The sequence below is a fragment of the Strigops habroptila genome, chromosome 1 (assembly GCF_004027225.2).
Source record: "Strigops habroptila isolate Jane chromosome 1, bStrHab1.2.pri, whole genome shotgun sequence".
Taxonomy (NCBI): Eukaryota; Metazoa; Chordata; class Aves; order Psittaciformes; family Psittacidae; genus Strigops; species Strigops habroptila.
The window spans coordinates 50,169,379-50,188,292 of NC_044277.2; positions in this window are offsets into that span (position 1 = coordinate 50,169,379).

Genomic DNA, 18,914 nt, shown 5'->3' on the forward strand with positions numbered 1-18,914 from the left:
ATTTGTCAGCGTAAACTGAAATAAGCACTGAAAAGAGAACTGTGGAAAAATATGTTGTACTTGCTACGGTTTAGGCCACATCCTGATTTCACATCCTGATTTAATTCAGCACAAGCCTGAAACAATGCCGCTTAAATCCACTTCATATTTACCCCAGGTAACTGAGCAAATGAAAACCTGGAATGAAATTAAACCTGATGTTAAATTAATGGTTAGGCTTAGTAGCACAGATGAAAGTATAATCCCCAAAACTGTTCTTCCCCTTCCTTCACGTCACGTTGCATTTTAAACATATCCAGGCACTGAAACTATTGCAGAGTTGAGAAGTTCCTTAATTACAGAAACTTAGTTTTCACAGGCATCAAAGGTTTGTGCTTTGCGTCTGCATGGGTTACTTATTCAGTAGCAGACTGAATTGAAGTGGTTGGTTTTGCTCTGGAGAGCTCCATGCAGTCCTTGAATCTATCAGGTTGTAAGTACAGCCTGCCGGGTTTCTCCAAAAAGGTTGCTCAGCGTCCCACTGCCTGCCAAGACTGAAAGCAATTGTTCTACTGATCTTCTGCCCATGATGTAAAGCCTATATATTTTCCTGTCTTCCAGAGTCTATGAAAATGCTCCTGAGAGCAAAAAAAACCTGACTGTTAAATCCTTCCTGTTGGAAAGGAAGGGGTAGGTGGTGTTCCCCCAAGCCTACTATGATCATATCTTTAGTTGAAATGCAGTTGCTCAGTCTTTTTTCTAGTCACATTTTCAAATGGGTGAAGAAGCATCTAGAAACAAGAATAAGTGTTTCTTTCTTTGGAACAAGAACCTAAAAGTATACAAATAGTTATTTAGATCTGTTTGTTCCCTAAGAAACAGAGATACTTTCATTAATCCTTCAAGGACAATTTTACTTTTTTTGGTTTGCATTCTAAAATGAAAATACTGGGACACATATAACTAATGCCTCCCTGTATCAGTAACTCCAACTTAAACAACATATAAACACAGAAGAAAAAAATCCAACATCAAGCGATACTTGATGACTAAGGCCACTATAAGCACTACTGATTTCTGCAGAAGCTGCTTTCCAACCCTGCAGGTGGGTCCGCTTTCATGATCTGATGTCCTCAAACCCATCCTAGTGTTACTCCATAGGTATGTCACTAACTGAAGCAAATCCCTGAAGTCTCAAAGCACAAACCTTCAACCAGGCTCTTCCTCCAGCATGTTCACCAGGACAATTGGAGGTCAGCTCTGAACATCCCTAAGCTACACGTAATGCTCACAAAAGGTAAACCAAGACCTTTCTCCCTGTATGTTTAGCGCTTCTCCTATTAGCTTAGTGGTTAGAGTATTTACAGCTACCATGGAAGATCTTGTTTCAGGCCCTTAAACTGGACTTTAACCCAGGGGTCTCTAACTCTGTGTAACACTGACTGTTGGGTAAGTGTCTATTAGGTAAGCTGTTTAAATAACTTTATAGAGCTTTGTATAAATAATTACATATCCATTAAAGCAAAAATACAAACCACATTCTGTGACAATGCAGCTGAGTGAGAGAGGAAGTAATTCTCTGTGACTTGATAAATATTTAGTTCCAAGAGACTGGGAGAGATCTGTTACCGAGCATACAAGAATCCAGCAGCTGGAACATTCCCTTGGGATGTGTGTCACTTCGTGACTAAGCAGCATATGCTTGTTCTAGCTAATGACTGGCAGAATGACTCGCCAGATTTAAAGATCACAGCTTTAAAAAAAAGTTTCCACAGTGTGGTTGGGAAAGAGCTCCAGGAGAGGATGATGACAGAGAGAGAAAGATCACAACCTTAAGCCTTAAGGAGGACTTGAACAGTCCTCGTGATACTGGAAACCACAGCTATTCCAGTTCACCCTGCTGTTTGCACAGCCAGCTTAATATAGTGACCTGGAAAAAACAGTAAGCCTTCCAAAAGAGGTTTTAAACGCAAGGGCAAGACATCAAGAATAGCTATCTACTCACAAGAGGAGCAACCCAATGGTCTGAATTGAAACTGAAAAAACATACAGTGGACTGAAGACAAGGAACATGTCTCGTAACAGTCACCGAGACAAACATGTGAAACTGAATACCTGACAAAGAGTTAAGCAAGTGGCAGGGGTGAAGTATTCAAAAAATGAAACTCCCTAGAATTTACAGTGTTTAAATTCAAGCAGAGGAAACTAGCAATATGGTCTGAAAACATAAAAGTTTCTAACGACCACTTTGGTTTTCCTTGCCTCTCTCCTGCCATGTTGGATATAAACTCCTGAAACAGTGAATTTTGCCTCTGGAAAATATCAAAATCAAATTTACCCAATTTTAGTTCTTCTAAATCATGGCCTTTTTAATATGATCTCTACGTCACAGATCAAGGAGAAAATGACGTACCACACAAAGGCATGTTTGACCCAGACCTCTGGATCACTGATTTTTATCAATTGACCTGTGGGTGAGCGTTGATCACAAGGTATCTGAGATGGTACTAAGCACAACGGAAACAGCTTTCTGTAAACAAACACATGCAGATACAAATAAATATATGGGGTATGGGGATAGTAACAGTCAGGTTAGATGTATTTTAGATTTGATTGTAAAGGGGTAAACCATTCCAGCAACATTACACACAAAGTGAGTCCCACCAGGGTGAGATCTGACAAGACTCAGCATTCCCTATGCTGTTCCTTCCATATGGGACAGCCAGACAGGAGCTGGTGTACACACTGTCCAGTTTCCCACTTGGTATGAATGAGTGAACAGGACATAGAGTGCAAGCATATCATTGCATGTATTCATTCCTTCAAGCAAATTCAGTCCAAGCCTTCCTTGGACAGAGTCAGCGTTAGGGATTAAGCCAGGGCTGACTGCCCAGTCAAACAAATACCATTTACAAAGCTAGACTTTGCACTTCAGTAAATGCAGGGATGACCAGCAGCAAGAACTCAAGTCACAGGTCCCAAAATACTTTTAAAATTGCTAACAGGATAACTATATCTAACCAAAACCTTCCTCATTTAATCCACTGTTTTGAAAACAAATGGTAATGCCACCAAAGAAGAAACATTGCAGATCCAGATTTTAATTACTTTTTCAGGGCAGTTCCACCTCAGGATCCTGATGTATGGCTGAATGATGACACTTTACAGGGTGCTGCAGGAACACAGTATGTGGCTGCTCTCAGCTTATCAAAAGGAGACAGGATGATTTAGATTAAACCTTTTTCCTAGGGGTTCATGCTAACATGTTTTACCTTAGGCTTCCTCTAGCCTAGCAGCACATATGCGGTGGCAGTTATCACAACACAGTACACACAGAATCACAGAATCATTTAGATTGGAAGAGACTTTTAAGATTAACGACTCCAACTGTTAACCCAGCACTGCCAAGTCCACCACTTAACCATGTCCCTAAGTGCCACATCTATACATCTTTTAAATACATCCTGGGATGGTGACTCTACCATCCAGGTCAAGCCTGTGCTTGACAACCCTTTCAGTGAAGAATTTTTTCCTAATATCCAATCTAAACCTTCCCTGGTGGAACTTGATGCCATTTTCTCTCATCCTATCACTTGTTACTGCAGTAGCTCTCTGAGCAAAGAAATTCAAATGCGTTGCCTTTACCCAGATCTCCAAACTTCCAGTCTCTTACACAGGACACTTCTCAGAAAAGCTAATGTACTTATTTCCAGTAAAAGTTTTCCCTTTTTATCCTCTCCTCCTATCTTCTTTACTTGTTTTTTGGGGTTTTGGTATTGGTTGGTTTTGGGGGTTTTTTCTGTAAACAGTGAAATAAAAATTCATGAAGGAAGTACTCAACTGTTACAAATTGGTCCATGATCATTATGGCCTTATCGTAATGCTTTAGAACTGAGTTTATATGCATGTGTCTGTGAAGGTATTCTGTTAATTCCAGAAAAAGGGAGTGATTCTTAACAAACCTGAACTTTGGCAGCTACTTCATTATCTTAGTAGCAGATCCTGTAAAAGCTGCTTTATAATTAAGCTTCAGAAGTATCTCAGTATTATCACTGAGATGTGAGGCTACACAGAACAAGGGAAGACTACAACCAATGTCAAGGTCTCCCCAGAGTTAGACAGATGCAAAACCCTAATTCTTCTGCTTCAAAGAATAAAACCTGTGAGCAATAATTTCACTGCTGTCAAAGCTAAATTCATGATAAAATACTATCAGATTGGCAACAGGTCTCAGTGCTCATTATGCAGGACACATATGTCACCTCTTAGTAAGGCACTAAGTAAGAACATACAGTACCTAAATACAGGCACTGGAACATTAACATTTGGTCCAATTCCTCCATTAGCATCTCCATATTCCATTCTTAAACATGGATCTTGCCTTGCCCACAATAACACAGCAAATTAAGTCTCACAAAGAACCGCAGCATCACTTTGTTCCCATTCCACGAACACGGCCAAACTAGAAATGCCCAAAAGCTGCCATGGAAGACAACAGCAGCCATTTCTGCAACTTCTGCTCTTCTGAAAATCAAGATTCTTCATGGCATTAAGAGCTGCAGGATCAAAGATTGCTGCAACTCTTCACTGAAATCTAAGGCTGAGCCACCAGGCCTGGGATAGTAGCTGACCTGCTGTAAGAGTCAGCTGAATCCAAAGCCAACCATGTTTAAACCGATTTGGTTACTGTTTCTAGCTTTGGATCAGCATTGCTCTCACACAGGCCCAGATTCCTTGTGTAAAGGTTTCCCTGAGCTACATTGCTTCCTGACCCAGCTATCACAGAGCTTTGAACTGCAGTCTTATATATATATCCAAGATTCCCTCTTCCCATTCAGAAATCTTATATTTTCTCAGAACTCCTCCTCACTGTTGTAATTCTAGTTTGATACCTCCAGGTACTATCTGACACACAAAAAAACCCCAACCAACTCAAAACATACGGTACTTACGCTTGGTAAAGGAATTTCTCAACCAGTTGCATTATTGCTAAGAAGTGCTGCAGAGTCCCAGAGTTCTGTAAAGCTTGCCCTTGCCTCCACGGCAGTCCAAGTGTTTTCAGTGTTTTAAGCCAGGCAAAGATTTTCTGCTTCCTCTCTCTCCAAGCACCCCTGTTCACAGAGAATCCAGGTCTGCCTCCTACCTGTCTCTTTGAACAAGCAGGCTCTCCCTCCATTTGTTATCTGCTCCTGCTGAGAAGCACCATGTCTGTCAGCCATGATGATTCCCTTCTGTAAAACAAAGCAAAAAGTAAAAATAAAAATAAATTAAAAAAGAATCTAGAGCCCTCTACTTCAAGGGCCTACTCTGTTCGTTCTGAGATCAAATAAAAAATTGTCATACCACTGCTGTTCTCTAAGATATCTAAACATAACTCAAAATGGATGTCCTAATGCGGTCTCCATTTTGGAGAGTGCAAAATTCCCCAGCAGAATGATGACAGAAATCTGCCAGATAGATTATAGTGCTGATGCAGAAAATGTAAACCTTTATGAAGTATGTAATTTTGTGAAGTATCTATAACACTTTTTTACCCCAGTGCATATAACCATAGGTGGAGACACAGATGTGTTATACAGATTAGACTCTCTGGGGGCAAAAAGGAAATTCCAGGACATAAGGTTATATTGCTTGTAATCACAAGTGAAGAAGTGCTAATTAATGAATTGTTCTCACTGGACAGGCAGCTTTCAAGGGTCCTGTTTTCATGTCCATAAATCAGATTTTGTTAGAAAACAAACTGACCAGTGATAGTTGCAGCAAAATCCAAGAGCTTTTTTCCTAAGATACATTCTTGCAAAGTCTGTGCAACGCCTGATGCATGCCTTTTATTCTTCATTAAAAAGAAATTACTCGGTACCTCTAATAATTTCAGCACAGACCATGAAGAGCTGAATTAAAGTTGAGCAGAAATGTAAGCTTTCAGGATCTAAAGGACAAACTGAGGTTATCACTTCAGATGCTTTAAAAGATGAATGTACAATTTGACCTGAACAAAACTTCAAAGTCAGTGAAGGCCAAGTGAAGATAAAAAGAAAAATGAAAAAGATTTCAGCAATTACTTAGCACTGATGTCTCAGTAGCAGAAAAACATGTACTTAGGTTAGAAGAAACATCCATGCCTCTGATAAATAACCTGATGCTTAAAATCAAAACCAAATCCCAAACAACAGACCCCCAAACTGTGAGATATACCATTACTTTACACTCTTTTTCATTCTTTTCACGTTACAATATAAATAGCAGTAATAGCTATGTTTCTTATAACACAGATGTTTTTGAAATAAATAATAGCAAGAGGGAAATAGTAGCAAAGGGTGAAAGGGAGAAACAGGGAGGAAAATTATTTTTCCATCCTACCACTAACCTAGACACCTACTGAGCTATATAGACACAGGGCGCGGAGAGGTGGCAGAGGCAATTTATTTCCCAGATCCATAAAATTCACCACGATTATCTTTATGAACCCACTTACATACATCTCTGCAGAATTTTACTACTTCAAAATAGTGTAATATTTCCTAAAAGGAGAATTACCCAAGTTTGTCATGAAAGGCTTGAGAATTCTGAGGTCTCCCAAGACTATCATTCACTGTAACAGCTAGAAGAGCTTGGAAAATACAGCTAAAGATATAAGTAGCACATGGGAATCCTTGCCAAAACTCCCTTCCTAGCAGCTTACTGCCTCCCACTCCTTTCTCCTGCTGCAATCTTTACCTCTGCACTGGGGTTTTCAATGTTCATTCTACAAATGGTTAAAAATTACTTTTAGGTTAGATACTGGCTGCAGCACAGCCAAAATATCTGATTTGGTGGTTTTGGCTCAACAAAGGCTCTACCAGAAAGAGCTGCCCCAATCTCCTTGCCATGATCGAGAGCAAATTGACTAGTAAATCTGTTGGCAGATTAGTAATGATAGAGAATTCCAACTGATCATTATTATTTAATATGAAATGAGCTCATGACCTCAGGGTGGTTCTGGCTGTAAGGTGGCATTACATCATTCACCCTTACTGTTGACACTGGCGCTTTTGGCACACATTCAGCAGACAGCACCTGCCTTGCTAGAACTCAGATATGCAATTCATTACTAGTTCAGCTCCCCTGATATACTAATCAGGGAAGCCACAGCTCAGATAAGAATAGGCTTTTTTTTGGCTAGGACATCCATATCTGACTCAGAGGAGGACAAGATAGCACAATCATAAAAAGAAGTTATAGTCCTGTCTCTGCAGCAAGTTCTACATTCAACTACCACCTGCAAAACCAATCGAGTAAACCATAACTTAGCCATATTATTGAAGGAACACCAGCAGAGACAACGGCAATAGATAGTGAGCTCCGAATCACACATACATGCTCATTATTTGACCATACGAACTGAAACTCCTCATGTTCGTTTCCTAGGGCAAGTGACCCATCCATCAAACCCATGCCTCTCCATTTTATAGACAAGGATGTCATGCAGGACAGTGTCAAACACTTTGCACAAGTCCAAGTAGATGTGTCAGTTGCTTTTCCCTTATCCACCATTGCTGTACTCCCATTGGAGAACGCCACCAAATTGGATAGGTAAATTTCACCTCAGTGAAGCCATGTTGTCTGTCACCAATCACCTCCTTATTTTCCATGTGCCTTAGCATAGTTTCCAGGAGGATCTGCTCCATGATCTTGCTGGGCACAGAAGTGAGACTGACTGACCGACCTGTAGTAATGCCCAGAAAATATTACAGCATATACAATAACTTTACAAGAAGGCAAAGGATGCATACCAAAACAGCACAAAGTAATCTTGTGAGCTTGGTCATATTTGTGGCAATGCAAATGGCATCATGTTAACTGGACATAACCTTTTCCCCAGTATTTGCCCAGCAGTAACAGCCGTTCTAGTTTTACACATATGGAAAGACCACTGCTGCTTCCCTGTGCCAAGTCCTTCAGTGTCAGATATGGAAGCCAGGTCCCTTGCTTTTAATTCCTCTATTCTAATGAAAGTTCTCCACATACTTCAAATGTATTCCATGTGTTTTATAAATTATTAAATAAGAGTATTGCCATTTGACACTGCAAATACCAGACAAGGCCTAGAAACAAGTTAAAATCTGAGGTCTGGACACTAGTGGTTATGTTGCGTCTTCATGGCTGAACATGATTTTTTCAAGCTGTAACTGCTATGATCACTGCTATTGACAAAGCAGGATAATCAACTCTACAACCTTTGATAGCCATGAAAGTATGAGTTAGTAAACTGGGAGTCAGAGATCAGAACCTCTTCTGTCCTCAGGAAGTATGTAGAAATCACAACATCTCTGAGCTAAGTAAGGACATCTAAAATAACCCTCCTGGGTTTTGTGAAGAACCATGAGAAGTTGAATACCTTAACTTCCTGGCAAATGTTCACCCCTGTTAATTTTAAAATACATAAAAATTATCTCCTTGGCTTCTCCTCAGGAGAAGAGGGATTTCCTCCATTCTCAGCATGAAAGCAAGAGGCAAACCCACACAGCTCTGGGAACTCCTGAATTGCCAGCACCAAGGGTTCATAGATAATCTCTGACCTGGATGTTGCGGTTTGTTTTAATGTTTCATAACCATATCCTCTTTGATCTGCAAGTCTTTACATAGGCAATTCTGTACTTTCAATGTATAGGAACAGCCACTGCTTCAACTAATTTGAGAGAACTGATTTCCATTAGTTATTAAAAACTAAAAAGAAATACTTCTGACAACATAGTTGAAGGCATTGTTCTATTGTCAGCAATTTAAATAAAAGTCATCGATGCCTATTGTTTAAATTCCACTGGTGATCTACTGTAACTAAAAAGAAGAGGAAGACAACTGAATGTATTACTGACTTCTTTGTGCTGGACCCTAGAAATTGAAGTCTGACTGGGGACAGACAAGCCAAGCTCCTGCTTTAACATCTCTGCACAAACTAACTTCACCAAGACAAATGGTGCGGTGGTTTTTTTTTTTTTTTTGTTGTTGTTGTTTTTTTTTTTTTGTTGTTGTTGTTCTTGTTTTGTTTTGGGTTTTTTTTTTGAGGAGAGGAATTAAGTAGACATCAGATTTGGTGTTGGTAAGTCACTCATCATCTGTGCAATCACCACAGTTATGCCTGAGGGTTTGTAACTGTAAGCAGCCCAGCTTTGGCTTTAAAACCATAAATGATTCATCAAAACTTTAAAAGGCCCAAATAGTTTCCCAGGGAGTGAAATGCTCTTCATGTGTACCTGCCGCTTTGTGTATCATGTTTGTACTGTCCCATTTCAACTGAGATACAAACTCTCACCACCTTTTCTGTTGTGCTTGTGGCATTCAGTATCTTCCCCTTGTGGGGTGTGTCACTGTCTAACAACATAACTGAACTCCTTTCAAAGCCTTTCCTTCTGTGCAGAGATTCAGGCCTTTGCCCACTCAATCACTGTCATCAAGAACAAAGCATTTTTAAGATATTTGAATTCCATAAAATTTACCTGAAACTGCCCTACAACTTTTAAAGTTACTGAGGAACCCAGACAGACCAGCAGACAAGGGCAACACAATTGTAAACCTCCTTTCCTTAGGAATCCCAGATAAAACTCCTTAGCTAGTTCTTCTTTGTTATGAGTGTAACATTTCAAGGCTCATTCAGTGCTACCGGGTACCCTTTGCTGTCTGCTCCTTAAAGAAGCAGCAATCATTTGTTCCTAAGAGGAAACTCCATGCCAAAGCAGCACCTGGCAGCACCAACCCCTACCCTGACCCCCTGAAGCCTTTGACCTGGCCAGATCTTTGGAGCGCAGCTTCCCTTGGATAGGCCATGGAGACAGAGCAGACTCACTAAGTCTTCGGTTTCGTCTCTATTCAGCTTCCATAACACTCATGGTTCTTGCTGCTTCCTTAGCTTTGAGCAGGAGCAGTACATGATACTAAAGAACAGATGACCAGCCAACCCAGAAGCAGCTCTGACTGATCACATCTGTGAGGGCAGGTTTTCTTATCCCTCTGCCCCACTTTCATTGAAATCCCCAAGCTCCTATGGCATTAGATGATGTTTCAAAGCAGCATTAGGCACACTCAAGGCCCATCCAAACAAAAAAAAAAAAATGTACTGCCGTGATTTACAATGCATCAGCCAGTGACTCGTATAACTGGCTCCCCAGAGAGCTCTTTTGAAGTGTACGCGAGTCAACAGACTGACAGCAAAGCACAATATGCCATCACCAGGCACTCATGGGAGCCTCACTGCTTCTTCTGCAGCATGTCTCATTCTCCTGTCTCCAGTATATCTCTTTTATAACTCCCTCTGGCTCTGTCAAAGCAAGTTACACTTTATTAATTTGCTGATCAGGTCCATTCATATTGCAGAAATTAAAGTAATGAGAAGTGCAGCATTTTGAATGCTAGCAGAACCAGAAGTTATAGCACCTTGCCTCACTGAAGTCCTTCCATAAACGTGAACTAGGCCAAAGTCTCACTACCAAGCTCCAAGACCATCTGAACACCGAAGCGTGGCTGCTTGAGTAATGCTAGCCCCCAACTCAAAGCAGCTTACTTGTCCATGCAGTCTGCAGTCCCAGGTAGTCTTGTGTTTCTGTTTCCACTAACACCTGCTTGCCTTTCTGCCACCTTAAGCTACTCCTGACACCGGGCCACCAACAAACCTTATCTTATTTGTACTGAATTTTACACTTTTGAAGTATAATGGACATTCCTGACAGGGACGCTCTATTTCTGAAACAACAAGTTGTTCAGCCACTTCAGGGAAAGTGCATTGCTGAAGATAATCATTAGCGTGACTTTCTTAGCAGTTGTCATGCATAACACAGTGCTACGTCAACATGAAAGTCTGAAGCTCGCTTTGAGAGTGAAAAGTAGTATGGCTATATTCATGTGGTATTTCATCAATACTAAGCCTTACATCTCAGCTAATTAGTGAAGCAGGAACACCACAATGACTGTTAGCAGTGCTCAAAACCAATTTACTGTGACACATGTCACTTGGACAGACTTAAATTTTGGCCAATCTACAGAGAACTTTTGCAGAGGCATCTCATTTTCCAGCAGATGTTGGCACAACACGGACACCAGAATGATCACTTCTGCTAGGCATTCCATTCACTAAGCCTTCCAAAAATAATATTGTTACCAAATTTGCAACATAGTATCTTCCATCTGCACATGCGTTATTACTATTAGTGTTGTGAGACAACGAGGAACTTTGATAAAATGCCATTGGCAAGCACCAGTTATATTACTAACAGCACTGTGTGCATATTTACATACACACAGATGCATGCAAAGCTTTGTATGCAAATGTTCTCTGCTTTGTGTTTTCTTCTAAGATTCACACCAACAGTGAAAGTCAGGACAGGTTACCACATTGTACAAGTATGTTCGTAAGGACATGCAGTTCTGTAAGCCCAGGACATATCCATACATATAGAACGGAACATCAGTCTGAAGTGTCCTGTATATTAATATGAGGCAGCAAAAAATATTAAATAAATGCATTCTGGTTTTTTATTCTTTTCCTTAGATCTATAGCATCTACCCATGAAATTGTTTTATTAGCAAAGCTCATGTTTTCATATTAGAACTATCGATACATTAACTGTATTACTACAAAATAAAGAAACAGCACAGCACTGTAAGAAAGTAGTAGTTTTATCTCAGTGTTTTACCTCCATAGAACAAGCTTTATTTAAAAACTTCTGCATTTAACAAAATTCTGTGTAATACAACATCCCCTATTTGGCATGAATAGTAGCTGTCAGAGTTTTAACCTTTATACAAATGTAAAGCTATACCACTTCTAAAAGCCAATCAATTTAAGAAATCATGTTTTGGAAGATGACACTACCACCAGATTAATTAACAAGCAATGACTGTTGTCTCTTACATAATCCTTATCTTTGTCTCTCTCAGATATGTGGTTCAGTGTCTGTGTTAAAGAATCAGATTAAAACTTCAATTTAAATGGGGAAACTAAAATAGAAAAAAATGGGGAGTATGCTAAATTTCAGCATTTCCAACTTTCGTAATTGGAACACAGTTCGTAAGCCTATGCATTGTATAAACCCCCTCTTTTTCCCAAAAATCTTCCAAACCCTCAGTGAGGGTAAGTACTGATTGCCACTTTGGCCATAGTTCTCATGTCCATTTCAGTATCGTACATCACATACAACATAGCGCCTATCCAGTTATCACTGCTGATTAAAAGGCTCTTTATTCTAGAACAAGAAATTAGATTCACCAGTAGCAGCTACTGCCCTCCTGAGCAGCACTTCTCATGGCAACATGGCTCCTGCTAACCACATGACATAATCATGCACAGCTCAGCATGTCTATATTTTAGCATGAATTAGACTTGTTAACCATAAACAAGTATGGGTGAACAATTCTACAGCACACAAGTACAAAGTGCTTTGTGTTCACTAGAGTTTACTGCAGGTATACATTATTTATCTAGTATTAAACCTGCAGCAGTTTCTTTTCAGACAAATTAGTGAGAACATGTGCATTGGTTCAGTATCAATTAGCTATCTATTAAAAAGTCAAAAATAAATATGGGATTTTTGAAACTTTCAACATTTCCGTTTCACATTTAAGGTTAAAAGGTTCTGTCTTCAAAAGGGAAGTTCCTCAGTCTTAAACTAACGTGATTTAAGAATAGAAATGCTAGCCAGGACCTAGCTATATGCAGCTTGCTTAGATTTTGTGTCTGCAGGCACACTTGCAAGAGATTGAAATAGATGCCACTCATCTGCCTTAACTAAACACAAGTAAGAGACAATTAGCACCTTGTAAAGATGTAAACAACCCAACACAAAGACTGAAAGTCATTCGAACTTGCTTTAGCCCTCTTCCTTCCACTTTTCAGGACTAACCAGTTAATCAAATATCTCCACACCTGAAGTTTATCTCTGAACAGCTGAAGCCAGATCCTTAGCCATCTGATGATCCCACATAAGACTGTTAAGCATCCAGGTGATTAAATTCCAGCTCCTCAGGAGACTAATGACTCAGACTCAGGTTTTGTTACACCTCATAATGGGTACAGAGGTGGGGTAGGTACAAGAGATTCTAATACTTGCTGGTATTAGGATGCTAGCTCTTACTACACCTTTTAACTGCAATGGGAGGAGGAAAAACAGATTTTAGTGTCTTAATAATTAAGAGATCAACATATGATTAACAGCTGTGTAAAGACTTATATTTGCTCCATGAGGACGCACGGCTTGTTCATCTAGTTTTACTTAAGTATCCAGAGACTGCTTATTATCAAGACATGAAATCTTCACACTAGAAGTTTAGGCTGTTACGTACCAACTTTACACTAAGGATCCAAGCTCAACTGTTCCTACCTTCAGTGTCTCCTAATGCATAACCACAATTTCCCTGAGCTCCCAGGGCAGTTACCCCCCCACTTGGCTATGACTCTTACCACACAGCTAATTATGCAGGCCATAGAGCACCCAAGTACTGAGAATGTCTCCCATGATTTCTGGATTTTGAGATAACTATGCTTAAAGACTCCCAAACACTTCTAAAATCACAAAGACTATCACAAAAATATTTGCATGAAGGACTGTTTGAGTATTTACACTCTAAAAAAAGATCCAAGTGCCCAAATCTTACAAAAGGAAACGCTTATAACAGTTTTAGGGACTGCCTGCCATAATGCCATTCACTTTATGTAAGTTAAGGCTTCTCAAACTGTTTAAAATTAAGGGTTGTCACAGGTCCTATGCTGTGCCCAAGACAGATATTCATAGGGTCACTGTGTTTTGAGATCCATGATCCCTTATGTTCATTTTGGACGTTGTGAAAGATTACTTGGTGACAGGCTGCCTTAGGCCTTCACAAAACAAACTAGTTGTCTCAAGCCGCTTATGGACTGTCCAGAATACCCATATCTAAGTGCCATGTGTCAAAGATCCAGTCCTGAGGAAGCTCCTAGGTTACAGTTTACCTTCCATCAACACATCGTAGTTTAAACAAGAAATAAAAAAATAAAAATAAAAAAAGAACCAAAAGAAAACCAAACCAACAATTCTGTAGGTTTTATCATTTTACTGCAACATTCACAAGAGATATCCTGATGATCATGTGTGGAAAGAGCACACTACAGTGCAAGCAGAAAGCCCCATGCAAACTCAGAAGTATCAGCACTACTGAACACGGAACACATGCATTCCTGTTTCTCTCCCCTGTTCAATCCTCCTTTATCTGCAAACCTTCAGGATTTGGGTCTTAAAATCAAGCACCAACACCTGACTTATTTTTCCTAATACAAAGTACTGAGTGTGGGAGAGCAGAAGCACCAATCCAATTCCTGTGATCCTCCCTAAAACCAACAAAATCTTGATTAAATTAATTTCCTTAGAGTGTAGCACTCTCATTGCCTCCTAATATTCACACTTGGATGGGCCACATGTAGGTTTAGCAATCTTCCTTGATGCCCTAAATTATAACTACAGACAGACACAGTCCCAAATCATCACAAGGTGCGTTTGCCTTGAGAAGACTAGGGCCTCAGGCTATGTCTAGGATTTTAGAGAAAGGTAGCCAACACCCATTACCTGTCACTTTAAAAACCTTACATGCCTTTTTCAGAAGTGAAAATTTAACTCTTTTCCTTAGTCATCAGACATCTCTTCATGGTGCCTCCCAGGTGAAAAGATCCGCTCACCAGTATCACCTGCAAGACAAATGCAGTAGTCCCTAATTTTACAAATTTGCCTCTCACACAGGCACTGAATCTGTTTAGCTGAGTAGTATGTACATAAATGCTTAGTAAATAAAATAACATTAATAGCCTGCTTATATGTTCAATTGATGAAGCTGTGCCATAGAGGTGTAAATTTGAGTAGTCACTCAAAACCTCTGTAACACATCTACAATATTGAAAGAGTACTGTGTTTGTAGATGAATATGTAAAAATTACACCTAGCTTAGAATAATATAAGCATTAATTTTAAATTGTATAACACTGAGGATTAACAAAACAATCACAGTAGTGAAAATAATGAAGTGGATGCAATACCTATGAAGTAAAAAGCTGACCGCTTTGAAAATAAAGCTCTCTACATATATTCAGAGCAGGTACAGCATACAGTTTTCAGCATACAGTATATAGTGTTTAACTGTGGCATGTCATAAAAACCCACTATTTTTAACAAGTCTACACCCTTTTCATTCTTTGTTGAACATAAGGTTGTAGATCTGAATAGGTTTTTTTCTGTACTATTATACCTAATAACCAACATTCACATTTATATTCAGTTAAAAAAGCATGGAAAATCTGCAGTCCCAGAAGGCATTATTTCCTACATAAGCCTTCCAACCCTTATGACAGGGAATGGTGACAGAGCATCTTTAGCAAGAACTTTCTATTTCCCAAAATATTAAGATACATTTCCTTAGTTCGCAGCCATAACAAGTATTCCAAGTTAGGTTTTTCCTCATAGAGAAAACAAAATATGTTATTTACTGTTACACCAAATAATATTTAGTGTAATAATAAGTAGTATATTTCATTCATTATGATTGCATTGTTTGTACTTGTGCAAGGCAAAGTTAACCTTGTCTTTTAAGGACAGAAATAACTTTAGAGACTGTTCCTTAAATACAAAAAACAAAACAAACTTTTAGAGTAGACTCAACTAAGCAAATACTTGGCTGACTGTTAAGTTATTTTGTTTAGAGCAGACTACACTAAACAGAATAAAAGTGCCCAGACACAGTTATGAAGAGTTATTTCATTTTAAATTAACATTCTGCCCTGAAAATAGATCAGCTATCAAGTGTAAACATCTCTTAGGCTTTTTTTTGTTTTGTTGTTCATTTATACAGTGATTTTTGTATAGCTAGATACAGTTTGCTGATGCAAAACCTTAAGTGAAGACAGACATTCTAGTATTTAGTTAGACAAGGTCAGCTAAGCGAGGTCACTCTTGCTTAGGGCACCTGCAGTAAACCTCCTGCCTTGTCCTTGCTATGCACTAACCAGTCTGTGGTAAAAACAAGTTAGTCATCCCACTATTAAAAAAACTAAACAAAAAAGCCCTAAACCCACATATTTTTTTGGTCAGCCATACCCGCTTTACTTGCTTAACTTCTTACAGATAAGCAAAAACTGATTGCACAAATTGCAAAATTGCACCCACAGTTTCAAATTGCAGGAAAGAGGGATCTGTTTCCTTGCATGCCCCAAGTTCTTGAGCTAAGCTGAGACTGTCAACGATTGTGCCATTTGTCATGCTGATTTTGATACCCTTACTTGCATGCCACAAAGGAAAACAGAGTCAAAGCACACCCCCCACACCCCCCGAGGCAAAAGGACAAAGCCGTTACGTGATGTGCCTGTGGTGGACAAAAATTATAATTTCTGCATAAGTGGAAGAAATACGAGGTCTGTTCCTTGTCAAACTTTTAAGCTCAAACCTGAAAGGGAACACTATTATTCCAAGCAAGATTAAACCTACAATTCACTTTTTTTAATTTTACACAGTAATCTGACTTAAAGCTATGAAAAAGAAATTGCTTTTATATTAATGCAAGTTTCATAAGCCACTCCCCTGAGTAGCTGTACAGCTTTTTGTCTCCATGTGTGATTATGCCACTTATGAAGTTTTTGCGTTGTCTTCTAATAGCTAACATTACTGTTTTTACTTAAGTTGCCCCTACAGTAATCAGAATATTATCTTTCCATAGGCTTATATAGAGGCGCAGACGTGGGGCAGGACCATGTGCAGCTGAGGGAGCATGGGCTGGCACAGGCAAGAGCTGAAGAAGGCCTCAGAGAAAGACTGGACTAGAACCCGCTATAGAAGGCCTAAGTCCCCTTTGCCAGTAAATGTCTGAAAACCTCAGCAGCAAGTACAGAGCACTCCAGCAGCTGATCCTCATCAGGAACAGTAACTGCTGCCTCTTACCTTGAGTTCATGCTAAAGTCCATGCTGAGAACCAAAAGCTTGTAAACCTGATGCTATACCAGACAGGAGCCAGTGTGATTCTCCGTAAAGAATTCCTGGGGCTTTTGTTCTTGTTCGATCATTAACAACCACAAGAATGCCCATATAAAAAAAAAGTGAAAAGCATGTTCTAGTTGCAGAGTCTGTGATGTAGAAGTTCTGAAATCTTAGGATTGTCTTCATGACTTTGATTTATCCTTTTTGCAAGGGAAACATGGGCTCCAAATATGGGAGCACAGCTGGTTGGCATAATTTAGATTTCCAAAGGGTTTTTGACAAGATTCCATGCAAAGAGCTACTGGAGAAACAAGATGCCAGGGCAAAAAGGCAAATTATTGTCATGAATGAGTATCTGGTTGGAGCAAGAGAATCAAAGTTGGGTTTTATTACGACAAAAAGGTTAACAGCATGGTGCTTCCAGGCCTTATGCTCAGTCCAGTGTTCTTTAATATATTAACTCAGACCATTGAGAGAAAAAGAAATAAGGACAGGTGAAGAATAGCAAGGTGCCAGAGTCTGAAGCTACCAAAAACATATTTGGGAAAAGGAAGATTTGTGAGTAACTTCAGTATGACTTCTGTTAAATGAATGAACAGTGCAATGACAAAAGAAATTCAGCACTGAGATTAAACTGTGCACAAGACAAACTTCAAACAAGCTATATAATCTGCAGAGTTGATAGAGCCCTGGGCTCAGTATGTAGCAGCAGCCAAAGACAAAGCCTAACATGCTGGATTCCATAAGAAATAGGTGAGGGAGTAATATCAAATACATATATATTGTAATCACAGGCATAACCTTGCTTAGAATACTGCATGCAGCATAAGTCACCTTTGCTGAAAAATAGACTATTGTAGGAATAAATAGACCTGAGAGAGAACCAAGGCAATGATCAAAAGCTGGGAGTAATTCTCATAGGAAAAGAGACTGAAAAGTGTGAAAATTTTTATCTCAGAAAGCAGACATGATGGAAGTATATAAAATAATGAATGGTACAGAGAAGGCAAGAAGTATGAACTTGTTTTCATTGTCTCAAAACGCAAGAGGATAGTCAATGAAATAAATACATAAGAAAAAAATCTAAAAATGCATTTTTATGCAACTCACAACTCGCCATGGCACTCCGCAACTGACTGCCATTACAGGGTTTTAATGCTATAGAGATATTAAACTTTTATACCAGTATAAAGACCATCCAGCTATCTCAGTAACAAAATTTGAAGTTGTATTAAACTACTGCTCCAGTGCTTGTATTCAGCTATTTAAGACTTGGATGGGACATCTGTGGGATAGTGTTACCTCACATCTGCCTTCTATAGCCTCTCCTTTTCCTCAGACACATCTGAGACTAGTCAACATCATTGATAAGAACAGGTGAAGAATGGCTGTGACCCACAGTAGTGATTCCTGGTTTTCCATGCATAGGACAGGCTTTTTCACTGGAAGACTGGTTATTTGTTACATTGCTTTATTCTCACTGCTGAAGTTATGACCTGCTTAATTTTCAGCATGCTACTTATATATAGCATATAGTTCTGAATATAAAGGAATATATATAGCATATAGTTCTGAATATAAAGGAATATATATAGGAATATATATAGCATATAGTTCTGAATATAAAGGAATAAATTTTCTCACAAAGATTTCAATGGCATCTGAGTGCTCCACAAATATCAGTGAGTTTATTTTCACAATATCCTATAAAGTGGGGGGGGGGGGGGGGGAGATATAGTCTGCAGTTTATAAATAGGAAACTGGAACAAACAGACTAAGATAACAAACATCCACGAGCCTGAGATGCCTAGGTCTCAATTTTCCAGAGCTCTTCCTTTAAGAGCTTCTATGCTCAAAGCATGGCTTTGGAGACTTCAGTAATAGTTAGGCAAACACAATCCTAGCATCTTAAAGCAAAGCACTTGTGAGAAACATGAAATTAGCTGTGCAAGATGTCATACATGGCAGCATGACAGG